The following is an 18,054-nucleotide window of genomic DNA, read 5'->3' on the forward strand; positions in this document are numbered from 1 at the left end:
GGGCAAGTATGCAGTCTGTTGTGGATGAGAGGGCTTGGGAAGTGTCATTTGTTGTTTGCTGATAATACAGCACTTGTGGCTGATTCGGGTGAGAAACTGCAGAAGCTGGTGACTTGGGTTAGTAAAGTGTGAGAAAGAAGAAAGCTGAGAGTAAATGTGAATAAGAGCAAGGTTTTTATATTCAGTAGGGTTGAGGGACAAGTCAATTGGGAGGTAAGTTTGGATGGAGAAAGGCTGGAGGAGGTGAAGTGTTTTAGATATCTGGGAGTGGATTTACCAGCAGATGGAACTATGGAAGCAGAAGTGAGTCACAGGGTGGGGCAGGGGGTGAAGGTTCTGGGAGCGCTGAAGAATGTGTGGATGGCGAGAACATTATCTTGTAGAGCAAAAATGGATATGTTTGAAGGAATAGTGGTTCCAACAATGTTATATGGTTGTGAGGCGTGGGCTATAGATAGGGTTGTGCGGAGGAGGGTGGATGTGCTGGAAATGAGATGTTTGAGGACTATATGTGGTGTAAGGTATTTGATCAAATAAGTAATGAAAGGGTAAGAGAGATGTGTGTTAATAAAAAGAGTGTGGTTGAGAGAGCAGAAGAGGGTGTATTGAAATGGTTTGGTCATTGGAGAGAATGAGTGAGGAAAGATTGACAAAGAGGATATATGTGTCAGAGGTGGAGGGAACAAAGAGAAGTGGGAGACCAAATTAAAGGTGGAAGGATGAAGTGAAAAAGAGTTTGAGTGATCGGGGCCTGAACATACAGGAGGGTGAAAGGCGTGCAAGGAATAGAGTGAATTGGAACGATGTGGTATACCGGGGTCGACGTGCTGTCAATGGATTGAACCAGGGCATGTGAAGCATCTGGGGTAAACCATGGAAAGTTTTGTGGTGCCTAGATGTGGAAAGGGAGCTATGGTTTGGATGCATTACATATGACAGCTAGAGGGTGAGTGTAAACGAATGTGGCTTTTGTTATCTTTTCCTAGCGCTACCTCGCACGCGGAGGTGGTGGGGTGGAGGGGGGCTGATTTCATGTGTGGCGGGTGCCGACACGAATGGATGAGGGTAGCAAGTATAAATATGTACATGTGTATATATGTATATGTCTGGGTATGTATATGTATGTACACGTTGAAATGTATGGGTATGTATATGAGCGTATGTGGGCGTGTATGTATATACATGTGTATGTGGGTGGGTTGGGTCATTCTTTAGTCTGTTTCCTTGTGATACCTTGCTAACGAGGGAGACAGCGACAAAGTATAATAAAAGAAATATTTATTTATTTATTTATCTATTTCATACATTCGCAATTTCCCGCGTTCGCGAGGTATTGTCAAGAACAGAGGACCACTGTATACGGGTAACAAGCTCATCCTAACCGTCTCCATATATACGTTTTCGTTAACAGGTAAGATCTCATCGGTAAGATGGCGCAACTGACGGCTTATGACAACTTTCTGTTATTACTGGTAATCTCAAGTAGTTACGCTTCCCAAATACATTGCTTTTAAACTCAAGAGTCAACTTTGAAGGACTCGGTATGCTTTTTCCTGGAGCATTGTCGGCAGTCGGTCTTACCCTGTGTGTTTGTTTATAGCAGTGTTTTAACCCGTTTCTACATTCTACCAGTGATATACCTGTGTAACGTTGTGAAAACTATTTACATACTGGTGAATAGAACATTGGTTTCTATTCCTAAATCATCTCCATTTGGCGTACAAACGTTCCGAAAACTGTAAACATTCAGTTGTTATGCCGTGGAGATAAATCGTTTATCACAAGAGGCAGCGAGCGAGTGGAAGCCAAAAGTCACATACTGAGGATGTCGGTGACCCATGATGGATTTTTCGTGGAAGTTACAGACAGACATGTTGTGTCACTCGTGGGGAATCACTGAGTGACGTAGGACTCAGGTGAGTTGTTTTCTCAGTATTATACCCATGTCTGTACTTTGATTTTAACGATACTTATAGAAACTTTAACTGAATAGTTGTAATTTCTATAGATTTTGTAGAAACTATACATCCTTTTTTAGAATGCGAATGTAACAAGATATTTTTTTTCATTACATCGTTATTGTAAACAGGAATATCTATCTGTTTCATACATGTTTATACCAGAGAAAATCCATTAGAGGTGTTGTGTCCAACGATGTATTACTTTAATGTTCTTACGAGATGTTCACAATGCCCAGTGTAATTGAAATGGTTTAAGCTATTCCGAAACGCTTATCTGCCATACAGTGGAATCTTCCTGCATAATGGCAAGACAAAGGCTACTCGCTTCCTAACAGACGTCGGTGTAGAAGGAATCAGTCGAAGTACTGTGTCGTGGAATGAGCTAACGACGTGTATCAGAGACTGTCACCGTCGTTTTTCAGGGAGTGTGCAGCGTCTCTCTCTCTCTCTCTCTCTCTCTCTCTCTCTCTCTCTCTCTCTCTCTCTCTCTCTCTCTCTCTCTCTCTCTCTCTCTCTCTCTCTCTCTCTCTCTCGTGCCATTCAGGAAGCCATCGTTAGAGCGTTAGTTGAAGCAGTTTTCGATTTGCATTTGAGTCGAAGCCAGCTAGCGACGTCTGTCAGGGAGTTTTTTTTTTAGTATGTTACGCAAGAAGCCACCGTTGTGTGTCAGAGTTAATTGAATTAGTATGCCGTGGATTGAGCTACCAACGTGTGTTAAAGCCATCATTTCATTTAGATAAAACTCCCAAAGTGAAGCCTTAACTTTGATGTCCTGTGAGCCCCGCAAAAGGTTATTAGCTTTTGCGGGGCTCACGGATTCCCTTTGGAAATTTTATTTTAACTGACGCCAGACGATTTCATTCAGCTTCTGCTGGGCCCACGGGTCTTCAAGCTAAAAGCTTCACCTTGAGACTTTTGATTTAACAGATGCCAGACAGTCATACTTAGCATGGGTTGTCATACTGAAGCTTCTCCTCTTTGAGATTTTTTATTTTAGCTGCCGACAGACAATTTTGTTCAGCTCTTCGACTCATTAACCTAAAGCTTCAAGCTGAGCCTTTTATTTCAGTTGACCCCAGACGATTTTTTTTCTTAGCTTTTGAGGGGCTCACAGATAGTCTGACTAAAGCTTCAGTTTGAGGTTTTTTTTTCCTAGCTGACGCCAGAAAATGTAGAATGAAGTCATTAGTTAGAGACTTTGGTGTATATTACTTACTGGCTCAAGCGACAGCTTTTGATTGTTCGTTCTGCAATGTGTGTCCCGTCATACAGGTTATTACCGTTATACGTTAGTTTGTCAATTACTAGTTTATCTCAATATCGGAATGACTATTTGCGTTTTGGATTTGCAGTATACAAACAATATGAGAGACCAGCTTCTGAAACTCCTTGTGCTGGTGAAAGAAAAAAGAAACCGCCTTTTTTACCCTAAAGATTCAGAGATCAAGAATAGTAACATTGCTATTGAGTTTTTTGTCTTCGCAGTTGTCACCACTCTTAGCGTATATGTAAAGATATATGGTAAATTAATACCCTCACAGAAACACTGGTAGGTGTTACATACAAAATATCGTAATTCAATTCAATGTATGTTAATGCATAACTATGCCTTAATGCATTTAAGTTGAAACAATGTATATTAATACATGAATATGTTTTAATGTATTTAAGAAGAAATAGAAATTTAAACACCGTTCATTTACAGAATTCCTGTCAACAACGAGTTGGTGTCCAGGACCACGCCACCCTCAGCCACCCGCGGACGTCATGAGAGCACCCGTCAGGTGGCGTGCAAGGAGTTTACCTCCCTCACGTGTAAGTTTGACAAGGAGGGTAAACCTTTGTCGATTCGAGGCGTGAACCACCGATATAAGTAAGGGACCGAGATGACGGTATGTGGTAGAAAGGGACCCTCCAATGTATGTTAGGGAAGGAAGTGTGTGTTTTTCAGGGTGAGTTATGCTCTGAAGGTATTATCCGGTATGCCACGGTTGTGTGTCAGGGAGTGAGTTGCCGTAGCATCTCAGAGAGAAAGAAGGGAGTAAAAACCCCGAGGCGTGGGAGTAAGGTACTGTTGGATGTTAGGGAATGAATGGCTAGGATGTATTAGGCGTCGTCGCCAGTCTGGGTGTCATTTGCCGTCGTGGCAGGATATGTGTAGACGCATGTCAGCTGGTGAGACGGTCGTTTGAAAGTGAGCAGCTTTGATGTTAGGAGGAGATGGGCGGTATTGCTCGTCAGGTGGGGTGAAACTCTGGTGTGCCAGAGGAAGGGTCGCCGTAGTGAACCATTTTACATGGGCGCATAAGCCTCCGACGCGTGCTAGAAATGAAGCCACAAGCGCCTGTCAGGGAGTAAGCATCATTTCGTTTCTTTTCCGCCCTTGTCTGCCAGGGGAATAGTCTGTCACGGAGTTAGGTGCCGACGTGTATCAGACACGAAGCACCGACGTCTGTCAGGGAGTGAACTGTGGTTTTAGTGTGTCAGGTAGGAAGCCACCGTTGTGTGTCAGAGATATTCGAACTGGTTTGCCATGAAGTGAGCTTCCGACGTGTGATAAGAGACGAAGCCTCGATGACTGTTGGAGAGTGAGCAGAGTTTCCTTTTTAAGTTCGTCGAAGTCATGTGTGGTGAAGTAAGCTACCGACGTTTGTCAGAGACTGAGCCACTGACGTGTACTGAGAGTAACTTTTTTTTTTTTCTCGCCTTTGTAAGGCAAGAGGCCGAATTGTTAGTAAACGAATTGGTCGAAGTAGATTGTCGTGGAATAAACCAACGACGCCCAAACTAAAGCATCCTTTTAGGACATTTATTCTGGCTAATGCCAGATGATTATATTCAACTGCATGTGTCGTCAAAGTAAAGCTTCACATTGGGAACTTTCTTCTGGCCGAAGTCAGACGATTTCGTTCAGCTTTTGTTCTTTGGCTTCACGTATTATCAAGTTTCACTTTGGGAATTATGTTCTGACCGAATCTTAGACAAATCTACTCAGCTTTTGCGAGCTCTGAGGGTCCTATAAAGGCGAATGGGACAGAGGTGAGTGTTTAGACGACAGAGGTGTACATTTGTTGAGTGTACCTGGTAAGTTGATATATGGAAAGGTATTGATTGAGAGTGAAGGCATGTGCAGAGCATCATATTGGGGAGGAGCAGTATGGTTTCAGAAGTGGTAGAGGATGTGTGAATCAGGTGTTTACTTTGAAGAACGTGTGTGAGAAATACTTAGACAAAACAGTCGGCTTTGTACGTAGCATTTATGGATCTGGAGAAGGCACATGATAAGGTTCATAGAGATGCTTTGTCTTAACAAATGTTTGAGGACAATATGTGGTGTGAGGGGGTTTGATCGAGTAAGTAATGAAAGGGTAAGAGAGATGTGTGGTAGTAAAAAGCGTGTGGGTTAAGAGAGCAGAAGAGGGCGTGTTGAAATGGTTTGGACATATGGAGATAATGAGTAAGGAAAGCTTGACAAGTGGAGGGAATAAGTATATGTGTATATATGCATATATATGCATATATACATATGTGCATGTGGGTGGATGTGTCTTCGTCTGGGTAACGGCGGTCAAAATTAAGGTTGGGGGGAACTTTGATGAGGTGTCTACCATAGTATCTTGTATTTGAATTATGATTTGCATTTCGTTATTATTTTCAATATATTGTTTATTGGTTGTTTAACGGGCATTCTTAGTGATCCTGACCTAATTATCTGTTTAGATGTGGTCCTGATAATGTGAATTTGATGTCAGAGTTATATTTCTCGGCCTTTACGTAGGTGGCCAGTGTATTAACGAAAATTATAATTTCAGGAAATAAGTCTGGGCTACTGTGTTAAGCGGTCGAGAACCGCCATAGTTTGAAGATGGTTGGGATCGTAAGATATGGTGGCCCATTCAGGAGATTGTACCATTGTAACGAGGTGAAGTGTACCAGTGTGAGCCAAAGTGAATACTCTATTGTAACTACAAGTAAGTGGTAACAGTCTTCATTAAGTGTAAACAAATGTACTTGTTGTGTGGTTAGGTCAGGTCATTTATTTTACTGTGCGTAAAACCAACCCCTGTGGCAATTATGGCAGAAAATACCGTGAGCAAATTTGTGGAGTCCCCAAACTTGCATGATTTGGACCAGTGCCCTAAAGATGAGTCGTTCCATTAGCAGGCATACATGAATTTGCTTAAAACCAGGTTCTTAAAGTGAAAGATAGGCCGACTTGGTGGAAAAGCTAAAGTCTATCGTTGTTAATAGGAGATGAGGAAGAAAAGGTGAAGAATGTTAAACATGATGCAGAGACAGGCATGAATGAACGTGTTATGTTAGAGAGGTTTTTATTACAATTGGGGTTTAAGAAAAACACAGATGCAGATTAAGACAGAAAATAAGAGAACACAGGTGCAGATTGAGGCAGAAAATAAGAGAACACGAGTGTAGATTGAGGCAAAAAATAAGAGAAAAGTGCAGATTGAGGCAGAAGATAGAACACAAGTGCAGATTTAGGCAGAAAATAAGAGAACACAAGTGTAGATCGAGGCAGAAAATAAGTGAACACAAGTGTAGATTGAGGCAGAAAATAAGAGAACACAATTGCAGATTGAGGTAGAAGATAGGAGAACACAAGTGCAGAGTGAGGCAGAAAATAGGAGAATGCAAGTGCAGATTGAGGCAGAAAATAGAACACAAGTGCAGATTGAGGCAGAAAATAGGAGAACACAAGTGCAGATTGAGGCAGAAAATAGAACACAAGTGCTGATTGAGGCAGAAAATAAGAAAACACAAATGCTGATTGATAGAAGATGAAGAGTTTAGATTGAAAAAGATAGAGGCTGATGCACAGATGAGTCTCAGGCAAGCAAGAATTGATGTGGATGCCAGAGGAAAAGGCAGAGGATTTCTTTGATCAGTTTTAGAAAGTAGCCACTTTGAAAAGTTGGCATTAAAGTGATTAAGGAATTCCTCTTCGGACAAAATTTAGAGGTAAAGCAAGAGAGGCACGTACATATTTAGGTATAACGAAATGTATTGATTATGAAGTAGTGAAAGAAGCTGTGTTAAAATCTGTTCAGATGAGTCCAGAAGTCTACAGGAGGAGGTTTAGAGGTCTGAGGAAATTTACTGAGCTGACTCATGAAGAGTTAACGAGATTGTGTGGAATGAAATTTGACAGATAGTGTAAATCTGAGGATGTCAAAACCATAGAAGGCTTGAGGCAAATGATTTTGCTGGAGCAATTTGATAATGTAGTACATCCTAATATCAAGTATGAAAGCAATAAGAACAAAATTGAGGATCTGAAAGAGGCTGCGCGTTTTGCGGATCAACCAGCAATAGCGCATAAAATGTTCAGGGAAGTGACATTAAACAGAGTGGACACAATTTAAATGCAAGCCAAGTGACAGAGGTCAGCAAAACCAAACAAAGGGTTCAAAAAAAAGAATTAAGGTTCAAATTGTTATATGTAAAACGTGGGTGATAAGGTGTAAGGTCAACCACAAATAGATGTTACTAAATCACAGTCAGGTCCAATAACACCGGCAAGTTAGCAGGAGAGGCTGTAAGATATGAATGTGGAGAAAGAGGTTATGTCGAATTTCAGTGTGAAAATACCCTAAGTTAGCTGGGTTAACTGTTGCTTGTGGAAGCCTCAGAAAGTCCATAGTGAGATAAGAGGTACCAGGGACAGTGAAATTAAGAACTATGAGGTTAGCTTTAAACCATTTATGACTGGCAGGGGAGGGGAGAGATATCACTAAAGAAGGGTCCTAAGAGGAAATATGATCCTTAAGGTCACCGGAGCTAACCAGATGCTAGATCTCAAGGAATTGTTAGAGCGGACTGCATAGTCATACTCTGGTGAAGAGGCTAGAGTTAGAGGGTTAGGAGCATTATGTTAACTTTGAGACTGGATTTGTTAATGGTAATATTAAAGTTGGTGTGAGTGATGAACTTCCTGTCCACGGAGTGGACTTGTTATTGGGAAACGATCTTGGCTGGAGACAGAGTAGTTTCAGAACCAAAAATGATTGATAATCCCCTTGACCTTGTTGAACATAACTATTGGTTTGTCTGGTCCTAAATCAAATGTTGATGTCTCTGTTCCTAAAAGTAATAAAACAGAAAGTTCGGAAGATGTAAAGGGAGACCCTGATGGGATACTAACATGTACCCTTCTGACTAATATTCTTTACCTGATGATTATGACAATGTAAAAAATTTGTATGTTGAAAATGCTAATGTATATCGTGCTTGTGTTGTTACTAGAGCTATGACTCAGGTTGGAGATGTAGATGATACAGGACTGGGTGAATTATTTGGGGACTGGTGTGATGTCAAGTTGGGTGACAAAGTGGAGTTAAAAGAGGATTATCTTTCATATTTCCAAGTTGATAAAGCTTCAATTAGAAGATAGTTTTCAAAGGAAGGTTGGAATGAAGCTGAGAGAAATGGCCTGTTGGATTCTGTATTTATGGTGGTGTGTCAGTGAGAAAGTGGAAACCTCCAAATGTTCCTGCATTAGATCATTGGAAGATGAAAAAGCACATTGTAGTTCCTCAGGTGTTATAGGAATAATATCATTGCTTTATCCCAGGATCTAGTTTATCTGGGTATTTAGGAGTGAGGAAGACAGCAAGTAGGCTACTGATGCATTTTATTGAGCTGGTGTTAAGAAAAATGTTGCTGAATTTTGTATAAAAAGGAAAACCAAATAAGAGTATTCACCCAGCTCCACTAAAACTTTTTCCAGCTTTTGGCAAGCCTTTTAATATAATCATAATGGATTGTGTTCAATGTTTGCCAAAAACTTGAAGTAAAAATAATTATTTGTTGACTATCATATGTCTGTCAGCCTGCTTTTGCAAAGTGATTTCCCTGAGGAGTATCCAGATTAAAACACTGCAAGAGCCTTAAATAATTTTCGTGGGTAGGATTGCCAGAAATAATTGTCAGATCAAGGGAACAATTGTAGTTCACTATGTTTTAAGAAGTTTTGAAAGGGTTTCACATTGAACAGAGTCTTTCAAGTTCATACCACCCTCAAAGTCGAGGTACTTTAGAATGTTTGCATCAAATATCAAGAAACTTTGAGGGTGTCCCGTTTGCTGTTTGCCTTGAGAGACGCTGTGCAGGAGTCAATAAGGTTTAGCTCATTTGAGCTTGTTTTTGGTCACGATGTGAGGGGACCATTGAATATGTTGAAGGAAAAGTGTTTGATGACTCCAAATTTCTTGAGTTATATGTGAGATTTCAAGAGTAGACTATTAAGAGCTCGTGAGCTGGATAGTGAGAACCTGAAGGAGTTTCCCAGGATGACATGAAAATCTGTTATGATCGGAATGCCATAGCCCAAGAGTTCCAGCCAGGAGAGTTGTTATAGTGTTATTGCCAGTGCAAGGTAACCCTCTCAAAGCAAGGCATAATGATCTATGCTTCACTATATTTTAAACACATCAGACAGGTGCAAGAAGAACCAACTGTCATGTTAATTTAATGAAGCCTTATTTTGAGAGAAAAGTGAAATGTGAAAGGAAAGACATTATTGTAAGGAAATAAGTGAGTTGTTGATGTGTAAAGGTTGAAGTTGAGAAATTTGGTGATCAGATGATGTGCTAAATTAAGGTGAGGAAAAGATTTTGAAAAACTCTTTGTGGGAGATGAAAGCTGGCAAGGCAGCAGGTTTGGATGGTATTGCAGTGGAATTTATTAAAAAAGGGGGTGACTGTGTTGCTGACTGGTTGGTAAGGTTATTTAATGTATGTATGATTCATGGTGAGGTGCCTGAGGATTGGTGGAATGTTTGCATAGTGCCATTGTACAAAGGCAAAGGGGATAAGAGTGAGTACTCAAATTACAGAGGTATAAGTTTGTTGAGTATTCCTGGGAAAGTATATGGGAGGGTATTGATTGAGAGGGTGAAGGTATGTACAGAGCATCAGATTGGGGAAGAGCAGTGTGGTTTCAGAAGTGGTAGAGGATGTGTGGATCAGGTGTTTGCTTTGAAGAATGTATGTGAGAAATACTTAGAAAAGCAAATGGATTTGTATGTAGCATTTATGGATCTGGAGAAGGCATATGATAGAGTTGATAGAGATGCTCTGTGGAAGGTATTAAGAATATATGGTGTAGGAGGCAAGTTGTTAGAAGCAGTGAAAAGTTTTTATCGAGGATGTATGGCATGTGTACGTGTAGGAAGAGAGGAAAATGATAGGTTCTCAGTGAATGTAGGTTTGCGGCAGGAGTGTGTGATGTCTCCATGGTTGTTTAATTTGTTTATGGATGGGGTTGTTAGGGAGGTGAATGCAAGAGTTTTGGAAAGGGGCAAGTATGCAGTCTGTCGTGGATGAGAGAGCATGGGAAGTGAGTCAGTTGTTGTTCGCTGATGATACAGCGCTGGTGGCTGATTCATGTGAGAAACTGCAGAAGCTGGTGACTGAGTTTGGTAAAGTGTGTGAAGGAAGAAAGTTAAGAGTAATGTGAATAAGAGCAAGGTTATTAGGTACAGTAGGGTTGAGGGTCAAGTCAATTGGGAGATAAGTTTGAATGGAGAAAAACTGGAGGAAGTAAAGTGTTTTAGATATCTGGGAGTGGACTGGCAGCGGATGGAACCATGGAAGCGGAAGGAATCATTGGGTGGGGGAGGGGGCGAAAATTCTGGGAGCGTTGAAAAATATTTGGAAGTCGAGAACATTATCTCGGAAAGCAAAAATGGGTATGTTTGAAGGAATAGTGGTTCCAACAATGTTGTATGGTTGTGAGGTGGGGCTATGGATAGAGTTGTGTGCAGGAGGGTGGATGTGCTGGAAATGAGATGTTTGAGGACAATATGTGGTGTGAGGTGGTTTGATCGAGTAAGTAATGTAAGGGTAAGAGAGATGTGTGGAAATAAAAAGAGTATGGTTTCGAGAGTAGAAGAGGGTGTTTTGAAATGGTTTGGTCGCATGGAGAGAATGAGTGAGGAAAGATTGACCATGAGGATATATGTGTTAGAGGTGGAGGGAACAAGAAGTGGGAGACTAAATTGGAGGTGGAAAGATGGAGTGAAAAAGATTTTGAATGATGGGGGCCTGAACATGCAGGAGGGTGAAAGGCGTGCAAGGAATAGAGTGAATTGGAACGATGTGGTATACCGGGGTCGACGTGCTGTCAATGGATTGAACCAGGGCATGTGAAGCATCTGGGGTAAACCATGGAAAGTTCTGTAGGGCCTGGATGTGGAAAGGGAGCTGTGGTTTTGGTGCATTATTACATGACAGCTAGAGACTGAGTGTGAACGAATGGGGCCTTTGTTGTCTTTTCCTAGTGCTACCTCGCACACTTGAGGGGGGGAGGGGGGTTGGTATTACATGTGTGGCGAGGTGGTGATGGGAATAAATAAAGGCAGACAGTATGAATTATGTACATGTGTGTATATGTATATGTCTATGTGTGTATATATATGTGTACATTGAGATGTAGATGTATAGGTATGTATATTTGCGTGGGTGGACGTGTATTTATATACATGTGGATGTGGGTGGGTTGGGCCATTTCTTTCTTCTGTTTCCTTGTGCTACCTCGCTAACGCGGGAGACAGCGACAAAGCAAAATAAATAAAATATAAATAAATATTATGTTAGACAGTAAGCTTGACCATTTGGACACTGAACAAAGACCTGAGATTGTGGAAATCTTTTTTATTATTATTTTTGCTTTGTCGCTGTCTCCTGCGTTTGCGAGGTAGTGCAAGGAAACAGACAAAAGAAATGGCCCAACCCACCCCCACACACATGCACACACATACACATCCACACACGCAAATATACACACCCACATATCACAGTGTACACATATATATACACACACAGACACATACATATATACACATCCACACAACTCACACCATCCGCCCCTACTTGCTCCCATCGCCACCCCACCACACTCGGAATAACATCCCCCCCCCCATGTGCGCGATGCAGCGCCAGGAAAATACAAAAGGCCCCACTCGTTCATACTCAGTCTCCAACTGTCATGCAATAATGCCCGAAACCACAGCTCCCTTTCCACATCCAGGCCCCACAGAACTTTCCATGGTTTACCCCAGACGCTTCACATGCCCCGATTCAATCCATTGACAGCACATCAACCCCGGTATACCACATCGATCCAATTCACTCTATTCCTTGCCCGCCTTTCACCCTCCTGCATGTTCAGGTCCCGATCACTCAAAATCTTTTTCACTCCATCTTTCCACCTCCAATTTGGTCTCCCACTTCTCCTCGTTCCCTCCACCTCTGACACATATATCCTTTTTGTCAATCTTTCCTCACTCATTCTCTCCATGTGCCCAAACCATTTCAAAACACCCTCTTTTGCTGTCTCAACCACGCTCTTTTTATTTCCACACATCTCTCTTACCCTTACATTACTTACTCAATCAAACCACCTCACACCACATATTGTCCTCAAACATCTCATTTCCAGCACATCCAACCTCCTGCACACAACTCTATCCATAGCCCACACCTCGCAACCATACAACATTGTTGGAACCACTATTCCTTCAAACATACCCATTTTTGCTTTCCGAGTTAATGTTCTCGACTTCCACACATTCTTCAAGGCTCCCAGGATTTTCGCCCCCTCCCCCACCCTATGATTCACTTCCGCTTTCATAGTTCCATCCACTCCCAGATATCTAAAACACTTCCTCCAGTTTTTCTCTATTCAAACTTACCTCCCAATTGACTTGACCCTCAACCCTACTGTACCTAATAACCCTGCTCTTATTCACATTTACTCTTTAACTTTCTTCCTTCACACACTTTACCAAACTCAGTCACCAGCTTCTGCAGTTTCTCACATGAATCAGCCACCAGCACTGTATCATCAGCGAACAACAACTGACTCACTTCCCAAGCTCTCTCATCCCAACAGACTTCATACTTGCCCCTCTTTCCAAAACTCTTGCATTCACCTCCCTAACAACCCCATCCATAAACAAATTAAACAACCATGGAGACATCACACACCCCTGCCGCAAACCTACATTTACTGAGAACCAATCACTTTCCTCTCTTCCTACACGTACACATGACTTACATCCTCGATAAAAACTTTTCACTGCTTCTAACAACTTGCCTCCCACACCATATATTCTTAATACCTTCCACAGAGCATCTCTATCATATGCCTTCTCCAGATCCATAAATGCTACATACAAATCCATTTGCTTTTCTAAGTATTTCTCACATACATTCTTCAAAGCAAACACCTGATCCACACATCTGATGCGTCAAGAGGATTGAATGTTGTAGTTCATGATGTAGGGGTACAAAATGTTTCTCCAATTAAACATCTTTATTTAGTAAGTCCAAAGAAATGAAGAATGATTTGATAGAATCAACAACCTGATTTTCCTCATAGATTCTGTACCATTCATACTGTTGAGAAACTCTTCACTTTGATTTTGAGTTTACAAAACTCATGTTTACTTAAAAGGGGCTAGGAAAATCAGTTTTAGTTTTTGTCATAATCCTTTATTTTTTGTACAATATGAAGAATGTTCCTGAGAGATTAATCTGTTAGAGTCATGTTATAATATTTGACTTGGTCATCCAGCATGTAAGAGGGGAAAGATAATCCTGTTGCAGATTCATTTTCCTACATGCCCTCTGGTCATGAATTAACTTTAGGGGTGACTAGTGGCTTTTTTGGGGACAGGAATTTTGTCATTTTTACCAAAAAGTTTTTGCATTGTCCCTTAGTATGCCATTACATAATATAAATTTGGGGAATGGTGTAAATCATATGGAGTACATTGCATTCTTTTGTCATTGACATCTTGTAGAAATTATTACTTATTTGTATAGAGAAGTACTGTTAGTATAATAATATTAGGAGCTGGAATGTAGATTCATTCACTTTGTTGCACAATAGGAATCTGAATGTGTGCACTTTCATCTTGAATAAATTAGGATCTTATTTGTCGTCAGTTTTTGATTAATGATTAAATCGTAGGACAAAGGTATAGATATTAATTTGTAAATGAATAGCAGTATTTACATTGTAAATTTCATAAATTAGAATAAGTACTTTGATGGCAAGTTCTCCATTGTGTCTATCTTGTATTTGGATTTTTTGTTTTCAATATAGTTTGCTGATTGTTTAAAACATACTTTGTGATCCTGACCTAATTACTAAAGTCTAAATTTTTTTTTTTGTTACAGATGCTACTCTGGTGTCTAAGTGGCCTAGTGTTGAGATCCACTGTAGATGAAGACAGTTGGGATTGTAGCAATATATGTAGCAACACCCCAAAATAAAAGAATCTTGAAACCCTCACAAGACATATTTTTGTGCATAGTGAATATCGTTTAAAACTTCTTAACCAAATGCATAGTGGCACCCTAATGGTATTATCTGCAGTACCTTTATTTTTCGAGCAAATCCGAATGTTTTGTCATAACAATGTATTGTGGCTCCTGTTCAAATATACAGTACCTAATCCTATCCTATCTGCTCTTGATGGCACCATAATGCAAGCTATTTAACTGCCTCTCCTATCAAAACTCATCAACCCCAATAATTATCCCAGTGCTGCCCCCTAAGTGGACAATAATGACTGTCCTACAACCTTACACCTGACTGAACCATCATCATGGTCAATATTATCTGATATGATGCCTGCTATTATCTTACAGCTCCTCCTGACCTTACAATTATATATAAATCTTCAAAATATTTCTCTGTGTATAATGGTTTCTATATCCCCCTTAAAATCATATACATCTTCATATTTATTTTGCTTTGTCACTGTCTACCACGTTAGCAAGGTAGTGCAAGAAAACAGACGAAAGAATGGCTTAACCCACCCACATGCATATGTATGCACATACACGTCCACACTTGCAAATATACAAATGTATTCATACATACATACACATGTACATAATTCATACTGTCTGCCTTTATTCATTCCCATCGCCACCTCGCCACACATGAAATAACAACCCCCTCCCTCCTCGTGTGCGAGTTATTGCTAGGAAAAGACAACAAAGGCCCCATTCGTTCACTCCAGGCCCCACAGAACTTTCCATGGTTTACCCCAGACGCTTCACATGCTCTGGTTCAATCCATTGACAGCACGTCGACCCCAGTATACCACATCGTTCCCACTCACTCTATTCCTTGCATGCCTTTCACCCTCCTCCATGTTCAGGCCCCGATCACTCAAAATCTTTTTCACTCCATCTTTCCACCTCCAATTTGGTCTCCCACTTCACCTCGTTTCCTCCACCTCTAACACATATATCCTCTTTGTCAATCTTTCCTCACTCATTCTCTCCATGTGACCAAACCATTTCAAAACACCCTCTTCTGCTCTCTCAACCACACTCTTTTTATTACCACACATCGCTCTTACCCTATTATTACTTACTCGATCAAACCACCTCACACCACATATTGTCCTCAAACATCTCATTCCCAGCACATCCACCCTCCTGCACACAACTCTATCCATAGCCCATGCCTCGCAACCATACAACATTGTTGGAACCACTATTCCTTCAAACATAGCCATTTTTGCTTTCCGAGATAATGTTCTCGACTTCCACACACTCTTCAAGGTTCCCAGAATTTTCGCCCCCTCCCCCACAATATGATTCACTTCCGCTGCCAAATCCACTTCCAGATATCTAAACACACATTATTTTCCAAACATCTCACTCCAGCACATCACCTCCTGTGCCCACACCTCTAACCATAACCATGCTGCCACACCATACAACATTGTTGGCCACTTTCCTTCAACATACCCATTTTGCTTCTCCCAAATATTTTCGACTTCCACACATTTTCAAACCTCCAAGCTTCGCCCCACTCCCCCACCCTATAATCCACTTCCGCTTCCAGTTTTCCATCCCTGCAATCACCCATTCACTCAACCCGATTTGGCATCAAACCACTACACACTCATTCACTGCTCCTAAAACACATGCTTCTCAATCTTTCTTCTATGCCAAGTGCATTGACCAAACTCACCCACTCCATCTCACATGTCACCACTGATCCAACAAATCCCCATCTTTCTAAATTTTCTTCACAACCATATTAACCAATCTAAAATTTCACCACTTCTGCTTACATCTTCTATCACCTACATCTACACAAAATATTAACTCCCACATACTTAACACAATCTCAGCCTAAATAAAAAAACTAATACAACTCTTCAAAATATACACTTCATAATTAATGTAGACTTCAAATCTCAAACAGATTACAATACAAACACTCAACTGTCAATGATAAATCCTTCTCACACAGAAATATATAATAAACTTCACTCAACATACATCCCTTAACACTCAACATAAACGCTTCCATTCTGCAACTTACTCTCTCGTTACCAAACTTTCCCACCTCTTTCCACTCGCAAAACCTATGACTTTACTCAACCACAACAACATCCTAAACAAAACTCTTCCCATCCTTTACCACCACATTGACTCATTCCCCACTAAGAGCCAAACATCCGTTCTTTCCTCATATTACTCACCTACTCTCCTTTTTTATTGTCGCTCCAAACAATTTAGACACCCCAACGAGCTCTTCGGAGCGATATCACGCACATCTCCGCCCTTGTACTCACTCCTCTTCTTTTCCCTTTTAAAAATCCAAAATTACCAAGGAGGAGGCTTCTGCCCCCTCCTGTCCCCTCTATCGCCTTTCTATACACTGCAAGCTTGCATGAATTATTCTTCCCTACCCCTCAATATATGTACCCATTACTCGAAAATCAAATGGGTATTTTGAAGGAATAGTGGTTCCAACATTTGTATGGTTGCGAGGCATGGCTATGGTGAGTTGTGTGCAGGAGGGATGTTCTGGAAATGAGATGTTTGAGGACAATATGTGGTGTGAAGTGGTTTGATCGAGTAAGTAATAATAGGGTAAGAGAGATGTGTGGTAATAAAAAGAGTGTGGTTGAGAGAGCAGAAGAGGGTGTTTTGAAATGGTCTGGACACATGGAGAGAATGAGTGAGGAAAGATTGACCAAGAGGATATATGTGTCAGAGGTGGAGGGAACGAGAAGTGGGAGACCAAATTGGAGGTGGAAAGATGGAGTGAAAAAGATTTTGAGTGATCGGGGCCTGAACATGCAGGAGGGTGAAAGGCGTGCACGGAATAGAGTGAATTGGAATGATGTGGTATACCAGAGTTGACGTGCTGTCAGTGGATTGAACCAGGGCATGTGAAGTGTCTGAGGTAAACCATGGAAAGTTCTGTAGGGCCTGGATGTGGAAAGGGAGCTGTGATTTCGGTCCATTATTACATGACAGCTAGAGACTGAGTGTGAACGAATGGGGCCTTTGTTGTCTTTTCCTAGCACTACCTCGCACACATGAGGGGGGAGGGGGTTGTAATTCCATGTGTGGCGAGGTGGCGATGGGAATGAACAAAGGCAGACAGTATGAATTATGTACATGTGTATATATGTATACGTCTGTATGTGTATATATATGTATACATTGAGATATATAGGTATGTATACTTGCGTGTGTGGACGTGTATGTATATACATGTGTATGTGGATGGGTTGGGCCATTCTTTCGTCTGTTTCCTTGCGCTACCTCGCTAACGCGGGAGACAGCGACAAAGCAAAATAAATAAATAAATATATGTACCTAGGACAGCTTTCTCCCATATTTCCCCCAATGAATGTACTCCACACAGCTTAACTTCTACATATCCAAGACACAGTATACTATACAACTTTTTTGTTCACAGATTTCATGATAATGTTTAGGAATATATACATTTTTTCACATTTCCCAAAGTTAATTTCTAACCAAAATACCTTTTTCAACAGCTTTCCCCTAAATCTTTTTTCATAATTTTCCTCTATGACTTTCCAACATAGCTTTTTTTCACACCACTTACAAATTCAAAATGACTTTGCCCATCATTTTGTTTTCACACATCATCCACAATGACTTTGCCCCTTCACGTAACCAACTTTACGAAGAGAATTATATCTCTCCTAAGCCACTCGTGTGCAGGATCAGTTGGGCCACCTGCATTGAATCAAATGGCAGCAAACAATAGCCATTTC

The 18,054-nt window shown here is 41.0% G+C and overlaps 1 protein-coding gene across 1 annotated transcript in view; it reads left to right on the top strand.

Annotated features, from left to right (window-relative positions):
* The window catches only part of LOC139746250 (mitochondrial ribosome-associated GTPase 1), a 73,587-nt gene extending 58,359 nt beyond the window's left edge, over positions 1–15,228 (top strand). The window contains exons 5-7 of the transcript XR_011712118.1: positions 3,667–3,776; positions 5,774–5,932; positions 14,165–15,228. The gene's annotated coding sequence lies outside the window, so the exon portion shown is untranslated. The remainder of the gene's footprint in view (positions 1–3,666; positions 3,777–5,773; positions 5,933–14,164) is intronic.
* The last annotated feature ends 2,826 nt before the right edge of the window (positions 15,229–18,054 follow it).

Source organism: Panulirus ornatus, chromosome 64, assembly GCF_036320965.1.
Source record: "Panulirus ornatus isolate Po-2019 chromosome 64, ASM3632096v1, whole genome shotgun sequence".
Classification (NCBI taxonomy): Eukaryota; Metazoa; Arthropoda; class Malacostraca; order Decapoda; family Palinuridae; genus Panulirus; species Panulirus ornatus.